We start from the raw sequence: 16,025 nt of genomic DNA, 5'->3' as shown, positions 1-16,025 counted from the left end.
ACATTTGTGAAATGAACATATCTCCAGCAGTTCGTGATATTATATGAGACGGCTATAGGAATGAGCCCCCAGCCGCTCTGCTAATTTAGAAACAAAGGAAGGCGGGAAATTCATTCCAAGCGTGCGGACTCCGATAAGGAGCAGCTACACGCTGAGATGCCAGGACGAGTCGGACGGCGCTGGAGAGCGGGGTCTGCACCTCCCATCACACGCACGTTACCAATTCACCCCAGCGGAGGCCAGGATTAGAATTTAGTTAGTAACCGAGGAGCGGGATTTCCCGGCCGACTGGGTGCAGGTGATTGCCGGCAGGTCTGCGGAAGCTGTCCCGACGGTCACCCTGTCTGCTCGGTGGCATATTTCCTGCCTGCTCCCCAAAGTTTTTTTTTCTGTGTGGTCCAAACAGTTAAACTGTGAATGTCCCGACTGACACAGCGCCCACGCGCTCCTAAGACCCACCATTCTCCAAGAGAATCAATTTATCTTCATGTTAATGAGAGATACACAAGACTGCGCAAATGCTGGAATCTGGAGCAACACAGAGAAACTTGGAAGAATTCAGCGGGTCTGATAGTCTGCCCAGTTCCTCCTTATATGCTGTCGGACCCGCTGAGTCAATAGACAATAGACATTAGGTGCAGAAGTAGACCATTCGGCCCTTCGAGCCTGCACCGCCATTCTGAGATCATAGCTGATCATCTACCATCAATACCCGGTTCCTGCCTTGTCTCCATATCCCTTGATTCCCCTATCCATAGGATACCTATCTAGCTCCTTCTTGAAAGCATCCAGAGAATTGACCTCCACTGCCTTCTGAGGCAGTGCATTCCAGAACCCCACAACTCTCTGGGAGAAGAAGTTTTTCCTTAGCTCTGACCTAAGTGACCTACCCCTTATTCTCAAACCATGCCCTCTGGTACTGGACTCTCCCAGCATCTGGAACATATTTCCTGCCTCTATCTTGTCCAATCCCTTAATAATCTTATATGTTGCAATCAGATCCCCTCTCAATCTCCTCAATTCTAGCGTGTACAAGCCCAGTCTCTCTAACCTCTCTGCGTAAGACAGTCCGGACATCCCAGGAATTAACCTTGTGAATCTACGCTGCACTTCCTCTACAGCCAGGATGTCCTTCCTTAACCCTGGAGACCAAAACTGTACACAATACTACAGTTGTGGTCTCACCAGGGCTCTGTACAAATGCAAGAGGATTTCCTTGCTCTTGTACTCAATGCCCTTTGTAATAAAGGCCAATATTTCATTAGCCTTCTTCACTGCCTGCTGCACTTGCTCATTCACCTTCAGTGACTGATGAACAAGTACTCCTAGATCTCTTTGTATTTCTCCCTTACCTAACTCTACACCGTTCAGATAATAATCTGCCTTCCTGTTCTAACTCCTAAAGTGGATAACCTCACACTTATTCACATTAAACTTCATCTGCCAAGTATCTGCCCACTCACCCAGCCTATCCAAGTCACCCTGAATTCTCCTAACATCCTCATCACATGTCACACTGCCACCCAGTTTAGTATCATCAGCAAATTTGCTGATGTTATTCTCAATGCCTTCATCTAAATCGTTGATGTAAATCGTAAACAGCTGTGGTCCCAATACCGAGCCCTGTGGCACCCCACTAGTCACCACCTGCCATTCCGAGAAACACCCATTCACCGTTACCCTTTGCTTTCTATCTGCCAACCAGTTTTCTACCCATGTCTATATCTTCCCCCCAATGTCATGAGCTCTGATTTTACCCACCAATCTCCTATGTGGGACCTTATCAAATGCCTTCTGAAAATCAAGATACACTACATCCACTGGATCTCCCTTGTCTAACTTCCTGGTTACATCCTCGAAAAACTCCAACAGATTAGTCAAGCATGATTTGCCCTTGGTAAATCCATGCTGGCTCGGCCCAATCCTATCACTGCTATCTAGATATGCCACTATTGCATCTTTAATAATGAACTCTAGCATCTTCCCCACCACCGATGTCAGGCTGACAGGACGATAGTTCTCTGTTTTCTCCCTCCCTCCTTTCTTAAAAAGTGGGATAACATTAGCCATTCTCCAATCCTCAGGAACTGATTCTGAATCTAAGGAACATTGGAAAATGATTATCAATTCATCCGCAATTTCCAGAGCCACCTCCTTTAGTACCATCTGGACCTGGGGATTTGTTAGCCTTCAGTCCCATCAGTCTACTCATCACCGTTTCCTCCCTAATGTCAATCTGTTTCATTTCCTCTGTTACCCTATGTCTTTGGCCCATCCATACATCTGGGAGATTGCTTGTGTCTTCCCTAGTGAAGACAGATCTAAAGTACTTATTAAATTCTTCTGCCATTTCTCTGTTTCCCATAACAATTTCACCCAATTCATTCTTCAAGGGCCCAACATTGTTCTTAACTATCTTCTTTCTCTTCACATACCTAAAAAAGCTTTTGCTATCCTCCTTTATATTCCTGGCTAGCTTGCGTTCATACCTAATTTTTTCTCCCCATATTGCCTTTTTAGTTAAGTTCTGTTGTTCCTTAAAAATTTCCCAATCATCTGTCCTCCCACTCACCTTAGCTCTGTCATACTTCCTTTTTTTTAATGCTATGCAATCTCTGACTTCCTTTGTCAACCACTGTGGCCCCTTTCCCCCCTTTGAATCCTTCCTTCTCCAGGGGATGAACTGATTTTGCACCTTGTGCATTATTCCCAAGAATACCTGCCATTGTTGTTCCACTGTCTTTTCTGCTAGGATATCCATCCAGTTAACTTTGGCCAGCTCCTCTCTCATGGCTCCATAGTCTCCTTTGTTCAACTGCAACACTGACACCTCCGATCTGCCCTTATCCTTCTCAAATTGCAGATAAAGACTTATCATATTATGATCACTACCTCCTAATGGCTCCTTTACTTCAAGATCGCTTATCAAATCCTGTTCATTACACAACACTAAATCCAGAACAGCCTTGTCCCTGGTCGGCTCTCGTACAAGCTGTTCCAAGAATGCATCCCGTAGGCACTCTACAAACTCCGTATCCTGGGGTCCAGCACCAACCTGATTCTCCCAGTTCACCTGCATATTGAAATCCCCCATAACTACTGTGACATTACCTTTGAAGCTGAGTCCCTTCAGCTTTTTGTGTGCGCCTCCTGGTTTTAATCCTGCATGGGGGCCCATTTATCCCGAAACTTCGCCTAGTTTCCCCTTTCCACTACCATTATCCTCATATTTTATTCCCCATTTCAGCTATATATAATTCCTATAATACTCATTTATTTGCATATCTGACAAACAAAAAGTTGTTGCCAAGTATAATGCTTAGAAATGTAACAATTGCATTGTAGTATTGTGCATATTGATACTCAATTGAATGTTAATTGAACAGGCATTTGCCAAATTAATTCCACCAATGACCCTGCCATGTTTGATTTAAGGTTCCTTGACTAGAATTCTATAATTGATCTTTGTCACTGATCTGATGCAAAGCCATGCTGAATATAAATTGGTAAATTAGTTTACTTTGGTCACATGTATGGAGGTAAAGTGAAAAAATTGTTTTGCCTGCCATCCATACAGATCATTTCATCACACAAAGCATTGTGGTAGTACAAGGGAAATCCAATACACAATGCAGAACAGTAACAGAGACACTGCAGCCAGGCAGCCAGTAAGGTTCAAGGCCACAGTGAAGTAGAATGTGAGGTCAGGAGTCTATCTTACACTAGGGGACAGTGGAATAGTCTTATAAAAATGGGATAGAAGCTGCCTTTGAGCCAGGTGATATGTGTTTTCAAGCTTTTGTATCTCTTGCCCGATAGCAAGAGAGACTATTGAGGATGGAGTCTGTGATTACGTATGGAGGCAGTGAGAAATGTAGAGAGGGTCCGGGGAGGGGAGGTTAGATGCTGTGATATGATGATCCACAACTCTCTTCAGTTTCTTGCAGTCATCGGCAGAGCCATTGCCATAACAAGCCATAATGCATCTGGGTAGGTTGCTTTCTCTGGTGCATCTATAGAAGATGGTGGGGGGGGGGGGGTGTGGAGGGGACATGCTGGATTTCTGAGGAGGTGGAGCTACACTTACTTGGTCATGTCTGCTGTGTAGTTGGATCAGAACAGGACATTAGTGATATTCACTCTTAAGAGTCTGAAGCTCTCAGCCCTCGTGACCTGAGCTCCACTGTGCGCCACCCCCTCCTTCCGAAAGGCAATGGTCACCTCTGTTATTTTGCTGACACTCAGAGAAAGGTTGTTGTCGTAGCACCATTCCACCAGGTTCCCTGTCTCCTTCCTGTGCTCAATACAGCATTATTTGAGATTTAGCCCACTACAAGTTTGTCATCTGCAAACCTGTTGTTGGAGTTGGAGTGTAAAGCAACTGCTGTAACTTCAGCTCATCTTAAACCCATAGCTACATGCAATAGCGACATACTTCCTTTTCAATTTCTGTAACTGTATGCAAACCTTTTGTGTCTCAAGATACTGTCATGGTCCCGTCTGGCAATTCCCCTTCTTGCTATTACCTCCATAACTGGGCCTTAATCCCCTTGTCTGATTTCCAATCATTCCTCGTTGCACTAATTACAGCACACCTGGTTCCCATTAGTGAACATATGATAAAACTCAGGTGTCACAGCAATTGTTTTACCGTTGGGGTGTGTAAATGGTGAACTCCAAAGAACTGCGGAATGAGAGGGCAAAGTGTGTGAATTAATGTGCTCTACTGGTTTATTACTCATAAAAATAAGGTTCAGGACATGAGCCTGTTTAATTTATTTTCACTCACACCATTATATCACTTTGTAGTCAGTGGAAAGGCCCATAAAGATCTGGGGCGCAGTTTTGGGACATCCTAAAATAATGCCTGGGTTGGTGGGAACAGGCACACCACACCTTACTCAGGCAACACCACTGGTAGGGAGGCATTATCATTTTATATTCATCTGAGCATGTGGATACTGATCTGTGGGTTTAATTAAGGTATTTGTTGTGGAATAAAACAGCAGGAGCTGAGAAACCCTGTTTAAAACATTTCAAATCTACACCTGAAATAATTATTGTCTGGTCATGTGACTCCCCCCCCCCCCCCCCACCCTCAGACCAACAGTAGAATGTTGTGTTCCTTCTAGCCCTTGGAAGCAGAATTAAATGCTCAATCTAGTTTTGCTAGAGAGGTGTGAATGTTGGATTTGATGGTAAATAATTAATTATATTAGAAGTTAAAGATAAAACATGTTGTGAAGAACGCCTCTGTATATTTGTAAAATTCTGTACATGCATGTTTGTTTTCATTTGTCTATTTGCAATGATAAAAGGGTTGTTGTGATGGGAGATTTAAATTTTCCTAATATTGATTGGCATCTCCTTAGCGCAAGGGGTTTAGATGGGGTGGAGTTTGTTAGGTGTGTTCAGGAAGGTTTCTTGATGTAATATGTAGACAAGCCAACCAGAGGAGAGTCTATACTTAATCTGGTATTGGGAAATGAAACTGGTCAGGTGTCAGATCTCTCGGTGGGAGAGCATTTTGGAGATAGTGACCACAACTCTATCTCCTTCACCATAACGTTGGAGAGGGATAGGAGAAGACAATTTGGGAAAATATTTCATTGGGTTAGGGCAAAATGTTCAGATAACGCTTGCATGGAGTTCTGCATAGGTATGTTCCATTGAGGCAGGGAAAGGATGATAGGGTTAAAGAACCATGGTGTACAAAGTATGAAGAAAATCTAGTTAAGAAGAAAAGAAAAGCTTATGAAAGGTTCAAGAAACTAGGTACTGTTAGAGCTCCAGAAGATTATAAGGTTGCTAGGAAGGAGCTTAAGAGTGGATTTAGGAGAGCCAGAAGGGGCCATGAGAAGGCCTTGGTGGACAGGATTAAGGAAAACCCCAAGGCATTCTGCAAGTATGCAAAGACCAAGAGGATGAACTGTGTGAGAATAGGACCAATCGGGTGCAATAGTGGAAACGTATGCATGGAGTCAGAGGAGGTAGTGGAGATACTTAATAAATACTTCACTTCAGTATTCACCAGGGCAAAACAATCTTGGCAATTGTGGGGATGACTTGGACTGAAAAGCTTAAACATATAGACATTAAGAAAGAGGATGTGCTGGAGCTTTTGAAAAGCATTAAGTTAGAAAAATCACTGGGACCGGATGAGATATACCCCAGGCTACTATGGGAAGCAAGGGATAGAAACATAGAAGCATAGAAAATAGGTGCAGGAGTAGGCCATTCGGCCCTTCGAGCCTGCATCTCCATTCAGTATGATCATAGCTGATCATCCAACTCAGAACCCTGTACCTGCTTTCTCTCCATACCCCCGATCCCTTTAGCCACAAGGGCCATATCTAACTTCCTCTTAAATATAGCCAATGAACCGGCCTCAACTGTTTCCTGAGGCAGAGAATTCCACAGATTCACCAGTCTGTGTGAAGGAGTTTTTCCTCATCTCAGTCCTAAAAAGCTTCCCCTTTATCCTTAAAATGTGACACCTCATTCTGGACTTCCCCAACATCGGAAACAATCTTCCTGCATCTAGCCTGTCCAATCCCTTTAGAATTTTATATGTTTCAATAAGATCCCCTCTCAATCTTCTAAATTCCAGTGAGTATAAGCCTAGTCGATCCAGTCTTTCTTCCTATGAAAGTCCTGCCATCCCAGGAATCAATCTGGTGAACCTTCTCTGTACTCCCTCTATGGCAAGAATGTCTTTCCTCAGATTAGGTGACCAAAACTGCACACAATATTCCAGGTGCGGTCTCACCAAGGCCTTGTACAACTGCAATAGAACCTCCCTGCTCCTGTACTCAAATCCTTTTGCTATGAATGCCAACATACCATTTGCCTTTTTCACTGTCTGCTGTACCTGCATGCCCACCTTCAATGACTGGTGTACAATGACACCCAGGTCTCGTTGCGTCTCCCCTTTTCCTAATCGGCCACCGTTCAGATAATAATATGTTTTCCTGTTCTTGCAACCAAAGTGGATAACCTCACATTTATCCGCATTGAATTGCATCTGCCATGAATTTGCCCACTCACCTAACCTATCCAAGTCACCCTGCCTCCTCTTAGCATCCTCCTCACAGCTAACACCGCCGCCCAGCTTCATGTCATCTGCAAACTTGGAGATGCTGTATTTAATTCCCTCATCTAAATCATTAATATATATTATAAACAACTGGGGTCCCAGCACTGAGCCTTGTGGTACCCCACTAGTCACTGCCTGCCATTCTGAAAAGCTCCCGTTTACTCCCACTTTTTGTTTCCTGTCTGCCAACCAATTCTCTATCCACATCAATGCCATACCCCCAGTACCATGTGCTTTAAGTTTTGCACACTAGTCTCCTGTGTGGGACCTTGTCAAAAGCCTTTATAAAAATCTAAATATACCACATCCACTGGCTCTCCCCATCCACTCTACTAGTTACATCTTCAAAAAATTCTATAAGATTCATCAGACATGATTTTCCTTTCACAAATCCATGCTGACTTTGTCCGATGATTTCACCTCTTTCCAAATGTGCTGTTATCACATCTTTGATAACCGACTCTAGCATTTTCCCCACCACCGATGTCAGACTCACCGGTCTATAATTCCCCACTTTCTCTCTCCCTCCTTTTTTAAAAAGTGGGGTTACTTTAGCCACCCTCCAATCCTCAGGAACTAATCCAGAATCGAAGGAGTTTTGAAAAATAATCACTAATGCATCCACTATTTCTTGGGCTACTTCCTTAAGCACTCTGGGATGCAGACCATCTTGCCCTGGGGATTTATCTGCCTTTAATCCCTTCAATTTATCTAACACTACTTCCCTATTAACATGTATTTCCCTCAGTTCCTCCATCTCACTAGACCCTCTGTCCCTTACTATTCCCTGAAGATTATTTATGTCCTCCTTAGTGAAGACAGAACCAAACTAGTTATTCAATTGGTCTGCCATGTCTTTGTTCCCTATGATCAATTCACCTGTTTCTGACTGGAAAGGACCTACATGAGCCTATTGTTATCATCTTTGCATCATCAATAGGGACTGAAGAAATACTGGAGGATTGGAGGGTTGCAATTGTTGTTTCCTTGTTCAAGAAAGGGAATAGAGATAACCCGGAAATTATAGACCAGTGAGTCTGACTTCAGTGGTGGGCGAGTTATTGGAGAAGATCCTGAGAGACAGGATTTATGAGCATTTGGAGAGACATAATCTGATTAGGAATAGTCAGCATGGCTTTGTCAAGGGCAGGTCGTGCCTTACAAGCTTGATTGAATTCTTTGAGGAATAAATAAAAACACATTGATGAAGGTAGAGCAGTGGATGTAGGGTATATGGATTTCAGTAAGGCATTTGATAAGGTTCCCCTTACAAGTCTCCTTCAGAAAGTAATGTGGCTTGGGATCCAAGGAAACCTTGCTATGTGGATCCAGAATTGGCTTGCCCACAGAAGGCAAAGAGTGGTTGTAAACGGTTCATATTCTGCAAGGAGGTTGTTGACCAGTGGTGTGCCTCAGGGATCTGTTCTGGGCCCCTCCTCTTTGTGATTTTTACAAATGGCCTGGATTAAGAAGTAGAGGGGTGGGTTAGTAAGCTTGTTGATGTCACAAAGGTTGGGGGTGCTATAGATAGTCTGGAGGGTTGACAGAGGTTACAACGGGACATTGATAGGATGCAGAATTGGGAGGAGAAGTGGCAGATGGACTTCAACCCAGATAAGTGTGAAGTGGTTCATTTTGGTAGGTCCAGTTTGAAGGCAGAATATAATATAAATGGTAAGACCATTGGCAGTGTGGAGGATCTGTGAGATTTTGGGGTCTGTGTCGATAGGACACTCAAAGCTGCTGCACAGGTTGGCAGAGTTGTTAAGATGTCATATGGTGTGTTAGCATTCATCAACCATGGGACTGAGTTCAAAAGCCGTGAGGTTATGTGACAGCTATACAAGATCTTAATTAGACCCTATTTGGAGTACTGTGTCCTGTTCTGGTCACTATATAGAAAGGATGTGGATACTATAGAGAGAGTGCAGAGGAGATTCACAAGGATGTTGCCTGGATTGGAGAGCGTACCTTACGAGAATAGGTTGAATTCCCTTTTCCCCTCGGAGTGACAGGGGATGAGAGGTGACCTGATAAAGGTCTATTAGATGGGGCATTGATCCTGTGGATGGTCAGAGGCTTTTTCCCAGGGCTGAAGTGGCTGACATGAGGGGACATAGTTTTAAAGTGCTTGGAAATAGGTACCAAGGGGATGCCAGGGGTAAGTTTTTCACATGGAGAGTGGTGGGTGCATGGAATGCACTGCTAGCAATGGTGGTGGAACTGGATACAATAGGGTCTTTTAAGAGCCTCTTAGATAGGTATGTGGAGCTTAGAAAAATAGAGGGCTATGTGCTAGACAGATTCTTGAGTAGGTTACACGGTTGGCACAACATTGTGGGCCGAAGGGCCTGTAATGTGCTGTAAAGTTCTATGTTCTATTTGAAAATATTTCTTTTCTTCTCAAGTTTTCGGCCGCTTTTGCATTTTTTTTCACCTGACACTAAATAAACCCCCTTGCACTAATGTACTGTTGTGGCTTGTCATCTGTTCTGTTTTTCATCTGGTGACCCTCGTTGGGCATTCTTACCCACATCTGATAGTGAGGTGTGACACATAGGAATATTTGACATTTCTTAGTCTGTGGGCTTTTAACTTCAGTTTACTCTTTCAATTTACAATAAAAACTGAAGGCTAATTGTAAGCTTCCTGGACTTATTTATATTTACAATAAGAACTGAAGACTGGTTCTTGTTTAAATTAATATCTGCTATATTCACACAACTCCAGAATACTCTCTAACATACCCTCCTCTTGGCCCTTGGACAGAAATCTGTTATAGGAAGACCAAACTTTAAGGAGGTCTAATTAAGTAGGGAAGCCCTTCACTTCATATCCCTTCCCCAATTATTCACCCATCATGTCCCTGTGTGTCCACATCTGCACTATCATTCCTGAATGGCTTTCTACACTACTGAACAGAGATGACAATAAAATGTTCCAGAAACTTTCTCACGTCCTCTTCTTGGATTCTTTTGTCGTCTTGTTTTCAACGAGCCTTTAAAATGCACCTTTGTCATTCCTGTGCTTTTTGCCTCCTTCCCAGCTGGCCTATGGGGTTTACAAAGCCTTATCTTTACCCCTTCAATATCTGACAGCTAGAACTCAGCAGTGGCTATTGATTTCTCTGTGGCCAGGGGCACTGCAAGTTGTTTCAGGTTTACGAGCAGTAGTTCATATACCATGCCATGACAGTGTATTGCCAGAATAATCTGACACTGAGTCCCTTCGATCAGCCCCCAAGAGGGATGAGGGTGGTCTCTGTTTGAATAGCTGCAAGGGCCACCCATCCAGACTACCTTTTTACAAGCAAGGGAAAATCCGCAGATGCTGGAAAACCGAGCACCACACACAAAATGCTGGAGGAACACAGCAGGCCAGGCAGCATCTATGGGAAAAAGCACAGTCGACGTTTTGAGCCAAAACACTTTGGCAGGATTGTGGAAAAAATGCTGAGGAGTATATTTGAAAGCTGGGGGGAGGGGAGAGAGAAACACCAGGCGATATGTGAAACGGAGGGGGGGAATGAAGCAAAGAGCTAGGAAGTTGATGGTGAAAGAGACAGAAGGAAATGGAAGAATGGAAGAGGTGGGAGGGGGAGAGAGGAGCACCAGAGGGAGGCTATGGGTGGGTAAGGAGATAACATGAGAGAGGGAATGGAAATGGGAAGTGGTGAAGGGGAGTGGGAGGAGGAATTGGTTTCTCAATTTCTCAAACTTCCAGTAATGCCTCCCTCCCCACCCTGATTTTTGGCAAGGCCTCCATGAAGTCCACGTGGATGTTTTCCCAGGGCTGCCTCATCTGTGGCTTGTTTGCTTGATGCACCTTTATTCCCCCACTGGGACTTTGGGGCATAAATGATATATGTATGACAAAATTTCTCAACATCCCCGCCCATCTGTGGCTGCCATCAAGATTGTTGGAGGGCTGTGACTATATTGTGCCTTTCCCGATGCATCGCCCTGTGATAGAACTTCAGCAGTGTCTGCCTGACACATGCATGGGCTACAACTACTCCTTTCCCATGCAACCAGCTAACGCTTTGTCCCTCCTTTGCTCCTCCTCTTCTCCACTTCCCCCTTTCCTCTGCCTCCACAACCCCATATAGTAATTTTACTGGATTGCTTTCAGTCGGTTTTCCTGCTGTAATTTCTGTTGGCTCCTGTTCTTCTGCTGTGCTTTTTGACCTGAGGTCTGCTTATCTACTCCCTTTCTGCTCCTTATTTTCCCCTCTCTGGCGAGCCTTTAATCATTGTACCTCTGCAGGCAACTTCACTGCTTCTGGCAGTCGTTGTGTTGGGTGCCCGTGCTAAATACCTGTGCCTTTTGAGGTTGCAAACCCCCGCTGTGCCCATGCCATCAGATAATTATGCACCTCTCCAGAAGCATACCTGCTGTCTGTGTGTATGTTTACTCCCCCCCCCCCCCGCAGTTGTGTAGGGTTTCTGAGTTGAGCATCCCCCCAGCAATGGTCCTGTATCTAGTTCCTCTCCTGTCACTGTCACCACAGCCTATTCAGTCCGTGTCTTCCCATCTATGTACCTCCGGGACTGATCTATTAAAAAATCTCCTCTACATCCCCTTCCAGCAGTGTTTCCTTCACACCTGAATCGTCCTCCTGCTCTATTTCCAGTTTTGTTGTGGTCGTTACCTGTCTTGGTGAGTGACTATCATGCCTCCTTCCTCTTTTAGGACACTGTCTCCAAGTGGGAGACCAGAGCTGTCACTTGTTATGTCCTGTTCCCTTCTACATCAGTGTGGCAGTCCGCTCCCAAGTGCCCTGGTCAGTGCAAGCAAAGCACCTTCACAGCAGCTATGTCTGGTACGGCCACCTTGGGCCCTTCTTCCCTCTTTCGATCTGTTTCTCCAGTCCATGAGACTATTGTGGAGCAAGTGGGTGCCACAGTTATCCTCAGGTCTAAAGTATCCTGGAGGGGTGAGCATTTTCAGGGAGACTGAGTCATTCCCGGATCGTCCAGCGCTGAGTATTCCTCATTGGGCCCAGTATCCTGAGTATTCCTCATTGGGTCCAGTATTCTGAGTATTCCTCATCGGGCCCAGTATCCTGAGTATTCCTCATTGGGTCCAGTATTCTGAGTATTCCTCATCGGGCCCAGTATCCTGAGTATTCCTCATTGGGCCCAGTTTCCTGAGTATTCCTCATTGGGCCCAGTATTCTGAGTATTCCTCATTGGGCCCAGTTTCCTGAGTATTCCTCATTGGGCCCAGTATTCTGAGTATTCCTCATTGGGCCCAGTATCCTGAGTATTCCTCATTGGGCCCAGTATTCTGAGTATTCCTCATTGGGCCCAGTATTTTGGCTCTGCATAGTCCACGACCAGTCCATCGGCTTCCTGAATCATATCATTCCCGTTATTCTCACCTCCTCCCAGTCACTGCCTCACTTCTTCCTTAACGGTCCAGTACCTCTCATTACTGCCATTTCCATTAGTTCTCCATGTTCCCTCCAGCACCCCTGTGGTCATGCTGTCCCACGTATTTCTTGGGCCTTTAGCTTTAACCAATATGTGTATGTCTTTGGGGTGCATTTGGTGGATTTCAATCATTTCTTTTAACTTACTCCAAAACTCTGCGTTGACACATGCAAATCTAAGTGAGGGCAATTCAAATATACAGATCTGCTTTTGCCCTGAGGTGAAAGGTTTGTGGATGGTGGTGATGAGCGTGTGTGGCTGACTGGGATTATCAGAGTTTTGAGCCTGTTGTTGCCTAGTCTCTATAGGTACCATTCTGACATACTGTACTGAATTTAACCCCTCCTCTTTGTAGGTGCTTTCCACTCCTCAACGCCCTAGTCCAGCGTTTCCCAGTTTATCACGTCAGCTGCCCAGTGAGCACCCACCTGCTATTATTTCATTTACTTCTTGGCCTGCCCATATCACTGTATTGTTTTAATTGTTCTGCCTGTTTTTCACCCACATCTCTCTAAAAGTATTCAAACTGTTGCTTCAATCTGTCCACTGTTCCCTGTATTTATCCTTTCCCTTCTGTAGCTTTACTGTTTGTACACTGTGATTCCAGGCTCTTCAAATATACATGACATGGAGCGCCAGCTTCCTCTTTGATTTGCTTTCCCACCACTGCCAATGTTCCTCCAGCCTCCAGGTCTTAACCCGCCTGGCTTTGTCCATTCCCTGTTCAGGCTTCTCAAATTTAAAGAGTATATAATCTCAGTTTTCCCCTCTTCATAACTGAGCCCATGATGTTGCTGTATCCCTTATCCGTAGAAAGTTAAATATCTCTACACTGTTGCACGCTTTAGGCTTTGATTCTCAGATTTCCCACACACAAACAATTTCCCAAATGAGTATACATGCACCCTCTGGCATCCCAAATGGTATCCCTCACACCACCCAAATGTTCCCAGTAGCCACGTCAAACCTAGCCTACCGAACAAGTATACACACACACTTTGCCATTCTGAATGGTCAGTAATGGTCCTTCTACAACTGGTGGTTCAGTCTTGAGAAACTATCCAGCGCTATCTGGTAGCTGGTTCCTTACATAAAACACAAAAACACACACACCACACTTCTATATCTTCCAATTCAGTCTCCACCATGTCCGTCAATACGATCCCATGAACGTTGACCTAAACAGATCTAAATATGGATGTTACTCTTAAAAATATACTCCCACCTCTCCCGTAATGCTGAAGTCACTGGCTGTGAAGACACTGATGCTCTTGATATAAAAAGTCTTTATTCATCACAACAAGAAGGCATCAGTCTGGAGACTCTCTTGATAGAAGCTCACAAACTCTAATTTTTTTTATAACCTTAAGATTAATGGTGATTCAGTACAGTTTCAATGATTACAGTAACATCATTTACTTCAATACTTTGGGTTGACAATGCGCCCTTTGAATTGTGTATCTACAGTGGGAGACAGCAGTAAATGTTCAAATATCTTGGCTGGGACACTTCCCTGAACTTATTTACATTTACAATGGTGTAGATTCCTTAAACCCAAATTGATGCAGGGCAATTAATACAACTCCATTGTGTTAACATTTGACTTATGCATATATAAACATCTCATGGTCATCATTTTGCAAACCATATTACTTAGTCTATGTGCTTTTAATTTCAGTTTACTGCATGCATTTTAAAATAAAAACTTAAGACTAATGGCAAGCTTCTTGAACTTATGTACATTTACAATAAGAACTGAAGCCTGGTTCTTGTTTGAATCAATATCACTATATTCACCTAACTCCAGAACACTCCCTGACAACCAGAAAAAGTGGCCATTGTGGTGTATTATCATGGTCTTGTGCTGCTGTGGCCCATACACTTCAAGGAAAGATGTGTTGTGCATTCAGAGCTGCTCTTCTGCACTCCACTGTTGTAACCTGTAGTTATTTGAGTTACTGTTGCCCTCCTGTTTGTTTGAACCAGTCTGGCCATTCTCCTCTGATCTCTCTCATTAACAAGATATTTCCGCCCATAGAACTGCCACTCACTGGATTTAATTTTTGCTTTACGCACCATTCTCTGTGAACTCTAGAAAATCCCAGAAGATCAGTAGTTTCTGAGGAACTCAAACCAACAATCATTCCACAGTCAAAGTTACTTAGATCCCATTTCTTCCCCATTCTAATGTTTGATCTGACCAACAACTGAACCTGTTGACCATGTCTGCATGCTTTTATGCATTGAGTTGATAATTTTATCAACAGCTCTTCTCCCATGGCATTCCCAATCTCACCTGATCAGACGTACTTCCTTTGTCATAACCATACCACCACCATCTTCTCTGCTACTTAAAACCAAACCATTTTTCTCTTTCCCATTTTTGATGAAAAGTCATTGACCTGAAAGTTTAGCTTTGTCTCTCTTTCTCCAGATGTAGTCTGGAATGCATTTAGGTTTAAAGGAAATGGTGATAAACTGTTGGTTTTTTTTTGTCCTAAAGAGAAGTTGCCAGGGCTGAAGAAAGAACATTTGCTCTTTTGAAATTATCTTGGCTACACAGTGTGCAATATTAAATCTTAGATATGACATCATAGTGTGCGATGTTGTTACAGCTCAGGGCATCGAAGTTTGGAGTTCAATTCCAGTGTTGTCTATACATCCTCCCAGTGGAATGTGTGCATTTTCTCCAGGTGCTCTGGTTTCCTCCCAAAGTCATTCTGGTTAATGGGGTAATTGATCATTGTAAATTGCCCCCTGATTAGGCTCGATTGAATTGGGAGCTGCTGATTGGAGCAGCTTGAAAGGTTAAAAGGGCCTGTTCCACATTGTATCTCTAAATAAATAAAGTAAGCAAATTAGAGAAGTGTGAAGAATTTTGTGGGAAGATTGGAGATCATGGACGACAAGACATAGGAGCAGAATTAAGCTATTTGGCCCACTTTCTGCTCTGCCATTTCACCATGGCTGATTTATTATCCCTCTCAACCCCGTTCTCATGCCTTCGCCCCATAACCTCTGATGCCTTTAATAATCAAGAACCTATCAGCCTCCGCTTTAAATGTACCTAATGACTTGGTTCTCACAGCCACCTGTGGCAATGAATTCCACAGATTCACCACCTTCAGGCTGAAGAATTGCCTTCCCGTCTCGGTCCTTGTAATCTGAGGCTGTGCCTTCTGGTCCTAGACTTCTCTCCACATCCACTCTATCCAGGCCTTTCAATACCATGTTAAAGGGGTTGGGGAGAAGAGGCCTGGGACTTTATGATGAAACTGGGAAATATAATGATATGTAATGCACTGCATGAGAGGTAATACCAAAACCTTCAAAAGCAGTTGGATAGACATTTGAAGGGGCAATATTGCTGAGTGCTGGGAAAGTGCTTGAAAAGTGCAAGTACAGGTAACCTTTTTGAGAAAGGTTTCATTGGCACAATGATTTAAATGGCCCGTTTCTCTGCTGCACTACTTTATGAATTGGACATTCAACTG

This window comes from Hypanus sabinus, chromosome 14, assembly GCF_030144855.1.
Source record: "Hypanus sabinus isolate sHypSab1 chromosome 14, sHypSab1.hap1, whole genome shotgun sequence".
Taxonomy (NCBI): Eukaryota; Metazoa; Chordata; class Chondrichthyes; order Myliobatiformes; family Dasyatidae; genus Hypanus; species Hypanus sabinus.
This window is presented reverse-complemented; position numbering follows the sequence as displayed.